This window comes from Lytechinus pictus, chromosome 17 (genome assembly GCF_037042905.1).
Source record: "Lytechinus pictus isolate F3 Inbred chromosome 17, Lp3.0, whole genome shotgun sequence".
Classification (NCBI taxonomy): Eukaryota; Metazoa; Echinodermata; class Echinoidea; order Temnopleuroida; family Toxopneustidae; genus Lytechinus; species Lytechinus pictus.
The window spans coordinates 1,102,416-1,115,163 of NC_087261.1; the positions used below are offsets into that span (position 1 = coordinate 1,102,416).

Below are 12,748 nucleotides of genomic sequence, written 5' to 3' on the forward strand. Positions count from 1 at the left end.
AAATGAGATTAGGCTCCGCCTACCGCGATCATTTGAAGACAAAAATAAGCCCTCATTGACATTCATGAGCTTAAAGATATTCATAATCCGGCCTTTTCATTGGCTAAGAGCGTCATTAATACGCGATTTCCCCGATTCTTTGTCATCGATACTAGTGGTATCGTGTTACAGAAATAATTATTCATTTGACCTCATTACGTCATCTAATTTATTCATTCTGAAACTTTTCTTTCCACACACAAAATGGACCTACGAACACTCCGGTGAGTACGTATAAATTGATATAACCACATTAATTCAGTGGACTATTTACACATTTCACACTGTATTTTGTGATCTTAGGTTATTTCTTTAACAAATTAGAGAGTTTGCTATCATTCTTCTGTTAAAGGAAAGCAGAATTTGGTCTTTGAAATTGAAGTTAGATTGTCATCGTCGCCCAGTGCAGCCTGTATGTTGCTTGCAGTGTATTTTGTACGGGCTCCTAGCCGGCTGGGAATCGAGAGATAATCGGGCTGGTTTGGTTCACCTCAAACAAGGACCAACCCACGATTGATTAAAACAAGAAGAATGAGGCTTCTTTTTGTACACTGTAACGTTAGATCTACAGGGAGATCTGCATCTATCTTCAGTAGATCGAGACTCAGTCAGGAATAAACTGTGAAGCGGAGTGTGGATGAAAATACGCCTGTCATTGTGTCAGGCCTCACTTTGTTTCAGATATCAAATTTATTTTGCATAACTTCAGGCTTCTGCATTTAGCCCCCACCAAAACTTAAAATTTAACTCTTATTGTTAATGTTATTCATAAATATATAGACTCGGTCTTAGAAATAACATGCTGCTCTGCATGTTTGTCTTATTATCAATACATCTATGACCTAAATCTTCTTAATCCTAGGCCCTACTTTATACTTAGATCTAGGCTACCGTACCGTACTTTACTTTTATTTATTCATTGATGCTATCAAGAGCTAGGCCTACCTAATTAAAATCTAGTCTAACTTATACTTTCCCAACCCTTGATACTTACCCCCAGGGCTTCTGATCTAGGACTAGGTCTGTAATTTAGGCCTAGATCTAGGTCTGGGCCTAAACGATTCCATTTACATGTACGAGTATGACTGTCAGTGGACCAAGGAGTCGGACTAGATCTAGATCTACTCTCGGTCAATAATGGCAATGAACTGAAGTCTTAGCCAGGAATAAAAGTCAAAGTCAGACATCAAAAATTTCTAAACCGATATAGGGTTTAGAACCGAAGCTTTACTTTCTTGGTCTAGATAGATCGAGAGTCCATCGTTAGTCTAGATCTAGACCTAATTTAGATACATGAACGAGACTCAATGCTGTGCGACAGCATTTAGTCTCGTTGGACTAGATCTATACTTTCTTACAAATAGATCTAGACCTAGTGCATGAGATTATGAAATTATGTTAAAATCTAATGAAATAAGATTCGGAAATAAAAAGATCCAGATTTTTTTTTTTGGGGGGGGCAGACATGTGAAAAAATTTAGAGAAACCTAAAATTCAGAAAGCGAGGGCCAGAAGCGACCAATATTACCTAGGGCCGTTAAATGCATTTTCTAAAGTAAAATTGAAGGATGTCATGCAATTCTCTTTTTGATGAAGGTTTTCACATTTCAGCTCTTACCCAAACCCCTCCCCCTATACGGCCATGAAAAAGATCACTTCTTATTATTGTTCTCTCCTTTCACAAACAGGTTGAGTTTGAAGAACAAGAAAAACAGTAGAGGTCTACCTATATGGTTCAAGATGATGATCATAAGTGCATGCATCATTTTGCAGATTCTCATCCAGGTATAAAACTTAAACTAACCCATACAAAATTACAGATACATTACATGCATTGAATGTTAACCATGTTTACATTAAATAAAAATAATCCGAGCCACAAAGAGGTAGGATCTGTAATGAATATAGACACTTCTTAAATATACAGGCTCTCGAGTCTAAAATAGAACCAATGCCAAAAGTTATGTACCTTGGGCAAATTTATAAAATAAGGTCATGTCCTTGATCTACTAGTAATTAAATGGCCTTTTTATTTCCTATTTGTTTATAAACAAAGCAATATCTATTTTTCATATTTTACCAAATTCATTTTATGCATTCTTTAGTGTGATATTCATATTTCATATTTGTAGATTAACGTTTTTTTTTAAATCTTGTTATTTTACATTTTGTCCAATAGGATGATGCAGTTTTACAATTTCCATGGAGGTGATTGATGATGATAAATAATTGGTGAAGTAGGCCTAATAGAACAGCGACTAGACCACAAAGAGAAATACAACCTACAGCAGTTATATGAGTGAGTTAATTAGTGAATATTTTTAATAATGGAGGTTGTTCACATTTTTTTGGCAACAAATAGACCTGCCTTTGAAAAACCCATTTCAATTTTGTTTTTAGATTATAGTTAGTGTCGTTTTTAATCACAGATCAAAATATTCTGTGCAAAAAACATATCAACTTTAATTCTGACTATTTATATAATTTACATATGTTGATTCATATTCATATTTATGAGAAATCTCTGGCATTTTTTCATAGAGTACATGTAGTGATAATGGAGAGTGGTATGTAAACTGCATAGAACAGGTTTAAGTGATATGCTTTATAGAAGTACAAGTTTATAATTAGTAGAAGTAAGATTTCCTGTTATGTGTTGAAGAAACATATATATGTATAGTCTCACTTTTCTTAAAACATTTAAGTTTCATAAATCACGACAATTTTAATTTAAATTCATTGATTTTCTTTCTCTATTTTTTCAATCTGCAGGCCAGGTGTAACAGATGTTTTCATTCAAGAAATTCAACAATTCAACATTGAAGAGTCTGACTTAGGAACCACTTGATGAAGATGGAAAAGGTTTTTTTTTCCAAGTCCAATTTTTCACAAAAAAATAATTATTATCACAACCCCAAATTCATGACGTATGAAATTTCTTGTTGATTTTCATTAAAACTGGTTGCAAAAGGAGAAGCTATAAACATACAAATAGGAGCGGCGGAGTGAAGTTGAAAGTGGGGGGGGGGCATAGGGAAAATGCTGTATTACATGAAATTTTTAAGAAGTTGCGAGCGAGCAAAATTTTGACATTTTTAAAAAGAAAATCTAAAATATTCAGAATGATATATTTCACCCTTTTCTTTCCTTTTCTCTTTTTTTCTTGGTCGTGATTTTTTTTTTTTTTTTTGGGGGGGGGGGGGGGCAAGAGTCCTTCAAGCCCCCCTCCATCTGTACGAAACTGCTTATATACCCCACTCATGAATTATTAAACTTAATGCACAAAGGATTTCCTTCATAAGTATATTATCGAAATGAGAATATTGTTTTCTTGTTTCAAAGGGCAATCGTCATGGTGACCATAAAACGGGTCCTTCTCAGGTGAAAGGGGCACAGAACAAGTTCTTTAGGAGCACTTTTCTTGGGTAAAAGGGGGCAGTGATTCGAGAAAGGGCACTTACAAGAAGGCAAGGGTGCACTCTTTAACACATGAAACGGGCCCTCAGATGAAAGGGCACAGAACACGTTCCGGGGGGGGGGCATTTTTGGGTTAAAAAATTGCATACAAGGAAGAGCACTTGGTAACACCTAAAACAGGTTCTCGTCAGGTGAAAGGGACACAGTACACGTTCGTGAGGGGGCATTTTTCTTGCATAAAAAGGCACTTTTCAGTGCTTCAAGAAGTAGGGGGAACTGTGCCCCCCCCCCCTCCCCAGGATCGCTGCCCCAGCATACAAAAAAATTATTTTGGTTCAAAGTATTAACATACGCTTAAGAAAAAGGTAAAGCTTAATCCTCTGATAATGTAATATTTTTTTATGGCTAATTAATAAAATTCACCACTAACCAGAGAATTCCTTTATGTCTTTCATTTGTGTTCATATAGTATTTGTACAGAGCTAAAATGAAAGGGATTTGGAATTGGCAAAATTGAAAATGAGATGAAGATCGAGAGAGGGAAAGAGTGATGAGAAGTGGGTTGAAAAGAGATGAGAAAGAAATGGAGGGGCACATATGAAGAGATAATTTAGAGGGGGGGGGGTGGTAAGAGAGCTAGAATGTGGGAAGTAGGAACAAAAGGGGTGGAGGAGATTTATGGAAACAAGGAGACAGATAACAAGTGGGAAAAGAAGAAGGAAATATATGAAGAGTTTAGTTGCAAAAGGGGTTAGGACCATTCCGAGAAAAACCAAGTTTTTATTCTCACTTATTGCAATATTCTTATGAGAAACTAAATTGTCATGATGTACAACTCTATCATGTGAACAGTGAACATAAAATTGGGTATAAAAGAAATCTGCCTGTCTTCAATTTTTTCTATATACTTAAAAAAAAAAATCATTGTGTACCTAACCCCTTTTGCAAGTAAATTGAAGTGAATCCAATCTCTTTTGATTAAAAAAGTGATTTTTTTTTTTGCCACTTCCATTCACGTTTTCATTTGAATTTCAAATTTCCTTTGGTATCATCAGAGTGACTGAAAATTTAGAGGTTTAGAGACAGAAAACAATAAAATATATGAAAAATGGACCTAACCCCTTTGACAAATGAGTTCTAACAGAAGAGTTTCTGTTGCAAAAGGGGTTAGGTCCACTCCCAGAAAATAATTTTTTTTTAATTCTCCCACATTGCAATATTCTTATGCGAAACTGAATTTTCATGATACCCTACCATGAGAACATAAAATTGGGTATAAAAGAAATCTACTTGTCTTCATATTTTTGTAGATATTATTTTCCAAAAAAGTCTGTGTGGACCTTACCCCTTTTGCAACTAAACTGAAATGGACCTAACCCCTTTTGAAAAAAAGGTGATTTTCTTTGCCATATTAGTTCAATTTCACTTTTTAATAGGAATTTCAACTTTTCTATGGTATCTTATATAGCTACTAAAAATCTATACATTAAGACATAAAAATCAAGTTTGATGAAAAATGGACCTAACCCCTTTTGAAAATGTGCTCTACATATGAAGGAGAAAGGCGGCACAAAAGAATTTTGAGTGGGAAAATGATTAAATGAAAAAAAAAACAGAGTAAGAAATGCTGGAGAATAAAGGGGACAGGAAACGTATTAAACATGATAAACTGGGGCCCGTTTCATCATGAGTTACATGTATGGTAACTACGATGGTATAACCAACCAATCATAATCAAGGTTACCACGGTAATCACAATAATTGCAATGTTTTTAAATAGCTGTAATTCATTATGAAACGGACGCCAGATGAAGAAAGAACGCACGGGGATCCATGAATATTTTTTTTTTTTGCTTCTCGAAATTTGTTTCTAACAAGAAATGTACTCTTTAAGTGGTGACAGTTATTTTTTTCAGTAACCATAGTCTCAACCAGTGAAAATTACCATCAAATTTTAATAACCATGTTTTGCCCCCACCCCCGCCCCCCCCCAAAAAAAAACTTTTAGGTCAGTACAACAGCCCCTTTGATCTTTCCGCGGCCTCTGCCGGCTATAATTTAGAGTTGAGATTCTTTACATTTGTTAAAAACTAAGATTGCTGTATATCTTAACATGTGACAATTTAGGGATGGCAAAAGAACTAGAGACCTCTTTACCTAATCACGACTTGATCTATTCTTTTCATCTTCCCTTTTGGAATTGGCAAAGGCCTATAAGACGCAATACAAACAATGCTTTGTTTTTAAGTGATATCGATTGTGATATCGATACTTTATAGAGCGCAACGTATCGTCTCAGATTTGCGCTTGCTTGATTCGCTGAATCCTTCGCGTCACGAGCGCGTAACAAAATGAATACATTAATGAATGTGCCAAGTTGACCTTTGTCATTGCGCTGATGTGCGTATTGTCTAATACACGTACAAAACCACAGTTGACGAGGGAGCATCGTACGAAATTAATATTAATGAGGGCTTATTTTAGCTTCTAATGGATTAAACAAAATGGCGGTAGCTTCGGGGGCTTGCTCCTACCTATAAGCTGGCGCGCGGGTACTCTCGATCTCCGGGCCTTGAATTGGCTGTGCATCGCAGGCACAGCTCTGCGATGCGCCGCAGCAGCGCAGCACAGCGAAGGGTGTGGCACATTGCCACGCCTACATGGCGTGGGCGTTGTTATTTTGTCTATGGCCTGGGGCGATCTCTCGTCTAACTTTACGGATATTATGATGATCGTTTTCTGATCGAAGGAAAAAGTAAAAAAAAAGATAAAAAAAAAGTAATGATAAAAAAAAGTAAATGAAAAAAAGGAATTAATCACCGAAAGTATTTCTTTGACATTGGAACAGGGAATTTATAGAGAATCGGTAAAGAGAGAGAGAGAGAGAGAGAGAGAGAGAAAAAAAACCGGGAAAAAAAATCGCTGCCCCCAGGACCCAATTACTGCCCATCCACCCCAAGCAAAAAAAACAGCACTCAAACAGCATTTGTTTTGCACACAAACTTTCTTGTAAACTATAGCTCATATATATATATATAGAGCCTGCATGCCGGCAAAGTTTTAATCCATTTCCGATCCAATTAAGGATGTGCCTGATGGCCTGCCGGCATCGTCATCATCACAACATCATCTTCATCATATCATCATCATCACCATCATCATCATCATCGTCACCATCATTATCACCATTATCATCATCATTATCATCAGAAGCATCATCGTTATCATCATCACCATCAACATCATCATCATTATCATCATCGTCATCACCACCCTGATCCACAGCATTTATATTGCGCCATATATCTGTTAAAACCATTCATAGGCGCTGACATTCATTATCATCATTATGATGATGATGCACAAAAACTTTCTTGTAAACTTTAGCTCATATCTATATAGAGCCTGCATGCCGGCAAAGTTTTAATCCATTTCCGATCCAATTAAGGATGTGCCTGATGGCCTGCCGGCATGTCATCATCACAACATCATCTTCATCATATCATCATCATCACCATCATCATCATCATCGTCACCAGTCATCATTATCACCATTATCATCATCATTATCATCAGAAGCATCATCATTATCATCATCACTATCAACATCATCATCATCATTATCATCATCATCACCACCATGATCCACTAGCATTTATATTGCGCCATATATCTGTTAAAAACATTCATAGGCGCAGACATTCATCATCATTATATGATGATGATGATGATCAGAGTCATAATCATCAACATTATCATCAATCATCATCCCCGTCATCATCCCCGTCATCATCACCACCATCATCACCACCATCATCATCACCACCACCACCATCGGCATAATCCGTTGCCATCATTACCACCACCATCAATAACAAAATCCGTCATCATCATCAACCATCCTCATCAGGCATCATCATCACCTCCACCACCACCACGTACCATCATCATCATACCCTCATAATCATCTTCAGGCACTATCATCATGATCATCATCATCCTCAAGCTATCATCTGCTCAATCATGCATGTCTACTTTCATGTTTCGTATGTTCCAACATAAAAATTATATTATTACCATGGCACATTATTTTCGGCATACATCGTCATGTTTGTATGACTCCCTTATAGTTACAGCAATTTTTTAAGTATTAAATCGGCGGTTATATAATATTCACATTTTTTTTATTCTTGGAGGACAATCATATTTAAATTAACACATTTTTATAATAATGTTGTGTCTAATAAAATACAAAAGAACAAGTGAGGATAATGCCCGTGTTCTTGGGGTGGGGCCTGAGAATCCCAGCTAGGCGAAGGGGGCGCCAAAAAGAGGAAGAAAAGAGAGGAAAAGAAAAGGGGGGGAATGGAGGCAAAGAAGAAGAGAGAGGGGGGAGAAAGAGAGAGAGGGGGGGGGGGAGAAGAAGAAGAGGGAAGGGGCGCCGAATTGATGTACCGGGGGGGGGGGGGCGAATTGAAGTTCAACATAGGGGCACCGCATAGATCTTCAGCCTAAGCGAGGGCACCGAATTGATGTTCCATTTCGGGGCGCCGAAATGAAGATCGACCTTGGGGGTGCCGAATTTATCTTCGACGGGGGGGGGGGGGGGCGTCGCATTGATGTTCGACCTATAGGTGCACCGAATCGATGTTCAACATAGGGAGCACCGAATTGAAGTTCGACATCGGGACGCCGCATTGATCTTCAGCCTAGGGAGGGCGCCGAATTGATGTTCTATACCCGGCGCCGAATTGAAGTTCGACCTGGGGGGGGGGGGGGGCGCCGTATAGATGTTCGATGTAGGGGGCGACGAATTGAAGTTTGACATAGGGGCGCTGCATTGATATTTAGCCTAGGGAGGGGCGCCAAATTGATACTCTACCTATAGGGGCGCCGAATTAAAGTTCAATATAGGGGGCGCCGATTTGATATTCGACCTAGGGGGCGCCGAATTGATGATCGACTTAGGGGGTGGGGCAGCGAATTGATGTTCGATATAGGGGCGCCAATTTGATGTTTGTCCTGGGGCGCCGAATTCATGTTTAACATCGGGGCGTCAAACTCATGTTTGCTCGCATCAAATTTAATGCTTAGTTCGATGCCCATTATGACTACCAAAAGTGCTTAGAAAGTCCAAATTTCAGGTCAAAATATCAAAAATTTCATCTCGCTCTTCACGCTCGCATCAATTGTTTAATTAGTTAGGGGCCATTCCACAGAGAGCAAGACCGCTGAAAGACCTTTCAAAGACCATGAATTTTGGTCGATCTTACAGAGGTCTCTCAATGAACCTACAATGGTCTTTGAGGTCTTACACGAGTCCTGACCAATCTTTCAGCGGTCTTCGTGGTCTTCATGGGCTCCAAAACTTTTTGAAACGGTTCAAAACAGTCTTACAACGGTCTTACAAGAAAATGGTCTTTCAGTGGTCTTTCAGCGGTCTTTCAGCAGTCTTTCGATGAACTTTCAAAGGTCTTAATAGTCTTTCAATGATCTTTCGGCAGTCTCTCAAGATTTTTGCGGAGATCACTGTAAGACTCCTGAGAGATCATTGAAAGATCATTGAAAGACCATTGAAAGACCAGGCAAAGTCCATGGAAAGAATTCTGAAAGATCACTTGTTGCATAAAAGACCTCTGAAAGACCATTGAAAGATCTATGTAAGACTACTCTAAGACCAGTAAGACAAGAAATATCCATCAGTCTTTCAGAGTTCTTTGAGGGGTCTTTCTGAGCCATTCCACAGAGATGACAAATTTTAGTGATCTTGAAGACCGCTGTAAGACCTCATCAATTTTAAGTCTTTCAGTGGTCTTTCAACGGTCTCCGTTCTGTGGAATGGGGGCCTAAGGTGACGATCGATCTTGTTCACGGTTTGCTCCAGTATTCCACTTAACTTTGGGTCGAAATATAAAAATAAAAAATAAAATCAGTTCGCGCTTCGCGCGCATAAAATATTTTGTTAGATACTCATATACTCGAATGTCCAAATTTTTATATCAGAATATAGAACATTTTCAGCTCGCGCTTCGCATCAATTGCTTTAGTTTAGATGACATCCTGTTCATGATTACCAAAAGTGCATAGAATGATGTCCAAATTGTAATTCAGAATATCAATTTTTCAGCCCGCGTTTCGCGCTCGCAGCAATTATTTAGATATAGTGCCATCATGTTCACGATTGCAAAAAGCGCTTAGATCGAATGTCCGATCGGGAAACATATAGATGAAAATAACCCCTTCCCTATATATTGGCGAAAGCTGGATCCCTCTGGTAAAGAAATTACAATTACCGCACATATAATTTTAGTAGTAAGGGCCTAGCACTCTGATGAGAAGTTAAACTAAATTGAAACCCCAAAGTGAAAATTCTTTGCTTTCTGGTCGCATTTATTCTTTTAAAAAATTCATGGATATATTGTTTTTCATGAACACATTAAAAAAGTGGTCTTTGCCCATTTTCACGTCAGTGATTATGAAATAAAATAATTCAACATGCATTTAAGGCATATGACTTGGGGGGGGGGGGGGTGGGATGCGGCCCGCCATTTTCGGAATAGTTCACAGGGGCGCCAAAATTAGGTCGCCCCCGGGTGCAAAGTCCTGGATATGCGCCTTGGGATATGACGTTAATTTGCTCAATGAATATTCATGCACACTCACCAGAACCGTTTCACCGAAATAATGCAAAACTATAACTTTGTCATTCCTTGTCCGAATTTGATCAAATGTTCAGTGTTTTGTTATCTGATTTTTCTTCATCTGCCCATATCATATTCAGCCTGGCGTACCCCTTTAAGGGTTCGGTACACGTACGGACACAGACGATTTACTTGCAACCTAATTAAACCCGAAAAATCTGTCATTATTCTCAGCGGCGTAACAGGGGTCGGTGGCGGGGGGGGGGGGGGGGGGGAAAGCAAGAGCCAAACATTTCCCGGTCATATCATGGTATGAACAGGCGTAATGAGGCGACGATTTTGAAAGGGTCAAATATTGCGTATAGGGCAGAATTTATCTTTTAAAAAAAGTTGCGAGTGAGCGAAGCGAGCGAGCAAATTTTTTGACATTTTTTAATACAAAAATCCAATTTTGTGATAGATTTTTACATGATATCCAGAGAATAATATATTCCCCTCTTCTCTCTTTCCATTCCTTTTTTGTGGTCTGTACGCCACTGTGAACAGAATTCTTTGCGGCTTTAGCTTGAAGAGTACAAAAAACGAGGGGTGCAGTATGGCGCATGTGCTAAAAAGCTGCTTATAACGAGCGAGCGATGCGAGCGAGAATAAAGACATCTTTTCATGAGAATCTAACTTTGAGATATTTTTGACATGATATTCAGTAAATAAAATCATATCCTATACTTTTCTTTTGCCTTTCTTTCCTCCTTTTTTTTGATTTTGGTTGTAGAATTTTTGGGGCCATGGTCCAACCCTTCTGTACTCATAACATACGGCAGTGCTTACGTGGTTAGGGTCCGGAGCGGAGCCCCCGGAACTTCTTGATATCAAAGCCATTTAAACCTCGCAGATTGCCGCTATATTCAATCATAATTATCGCGGGTATATACAAAATATTTATTCAACCCAGTTGCGTAATGAACCAAATATTTTGAGGGGGCAAAACATAGCAATGTGGGAAAATTTGTAAAAAGTCGCCAGCGAGCAAAGCGAGCTGTAAATAAAAAAAATGCCTATTGAAATTAAATTCTAATTATGTGATAGATTTTCCATTATATTCAGCAAATAACACATTTCATTGTTAATTTCCATTCATTTCGTTAACGTTGTCTCCTATAATTTCTTTTATTTCCTCTTGGGTGTGGAACCAAGACCCCCCGCGCCTGTACGCCAGTGATTGAACGTAAAGCTTAATGTAGGAATGGTCCCTATACAGGGGGGAGGGGGCGTTATAGAGCCATTTGAAGGTTATATAGGAAGAGCAGCTACTACGTCTGGGGCAAAGCCCCGGTAGCTTATTTGCATAAAATTTAGCAAGCTTATAGCACAATGTTGTATGCTGTCCATCTTTCTTCCCGCTCTTTATTTTCAATCCTCGGCAGCCCGGTCGTGTTATTATTATTTTCGTTGTCCCTTTTCTTTGTTTTCCAATTTAGCTATTGACTAATTCCATTCTACCTTCGTTTCCCGCTATTGTTTGCCACTTTGTCCTCTTTTAATTTATTTCCCATCATGCTATTGCATTACAAAGGCATATTTCGGAATGATTTGTTCTCTAATTCTCAAATAAATGTTCTTTCTTTAGTTCCTTTTCCCTTTTCCTTTCCTTTTCCTTCTTTCCTCCTTCTCCCTCCCTTTTCTCTTTTTCCCGTTAAAAAAAAAAAAATTTCCCGGTGAAATCATTTTTAGCTCATCGATCCGTACGTGTCATTAGTCTGCTATAACTTCACGCAATTTTAATCAAGCTCATTTTATGATCTACAAATTTTCTCAGAACACGTTTTTATCAGATTTTAGTGTTTTGTTTTATTTCCTCATTTTCAATATTATAATTAATATTGGATAATTAATTGATATACTCCATGAGTAAAAGTAAAAAAAAAGTATATGCCCTATACCGATGCCTTTATGATTTTTCATATCACTATGATAACAATACACGAACATATTTACAAATGTTATTTAAACAAGTATTTTTAGATGCTCATTATAAATTCAAAATGTTAAAAATCAAAAGAAAAAAACAATCAACTCCATGGGTGTCGATCGGTATTCTTGGTTGGGAGGGATGATTGACACAAATGTTCTTGTGGATGGGGATCTTTCAACATTACCCCCACTAAAATCACAAGTTAGGACATTTGGAGTGGTTGATATGCATGGTGTTCTTGCAGTGGCGTACCGTGAGTCACGGCATTGGGGGGGGGGGGGTACCAGCAAAATTTTTGAGTCACTTATACCGTGTTTACACTTAATCGGCATTTGAATCGGCTTTTTCATAGCGTGTAAACGCGAGCAACTTGAATCGGCTCGCGGTTCAGAACCGGCAATTTGCACCACCAAAGTAGTAGGTTCTGAACCGCGAGCCGATGCAGAATCGGCTTTTTTACTACGTGTAAACAGAAAGCCGATTCTGCACCGGCAATTTGTGCGCATTTTATTTACTTTACCATTGTTACCTAATTGTAAGCGCACTGATCCAGCGTTGTCTTTATTATGACGTATATTGTAGGTATGCGTATCATTTTAGGTTTTTGCATCGGCTCGCGGTTCTGAACCGCGAGCTGTAACAACGTGTAAACGCAATCCAAATGCCGATTCTGCATCGG

General features: G+C 38.4%; 1 long non-coding RNA gene across 1 annotated transcript; it reads left to right on the plus strand.

Moving 5' to 3' along the window:
* The first annotated feature begins 178 nt into the window (after nucleotides 1-178).
* Nucleotides 179-4,164, plus strand: LOC135157147 (uncharacterized). The gene is made up of 4 exons (XR_010296177.1): nucleotides 179-263; nucleotides 1,728-1,824; nucleotides 2,219-2,338; nucleotides 2,812-4,164. It is a non-coding gene; the product is annotated as an uncharacterized LOC135157147 (long non-coding RNA).
* Nucleotides 4,165-12,748: the final 8,584 nt, after the last annotated feature.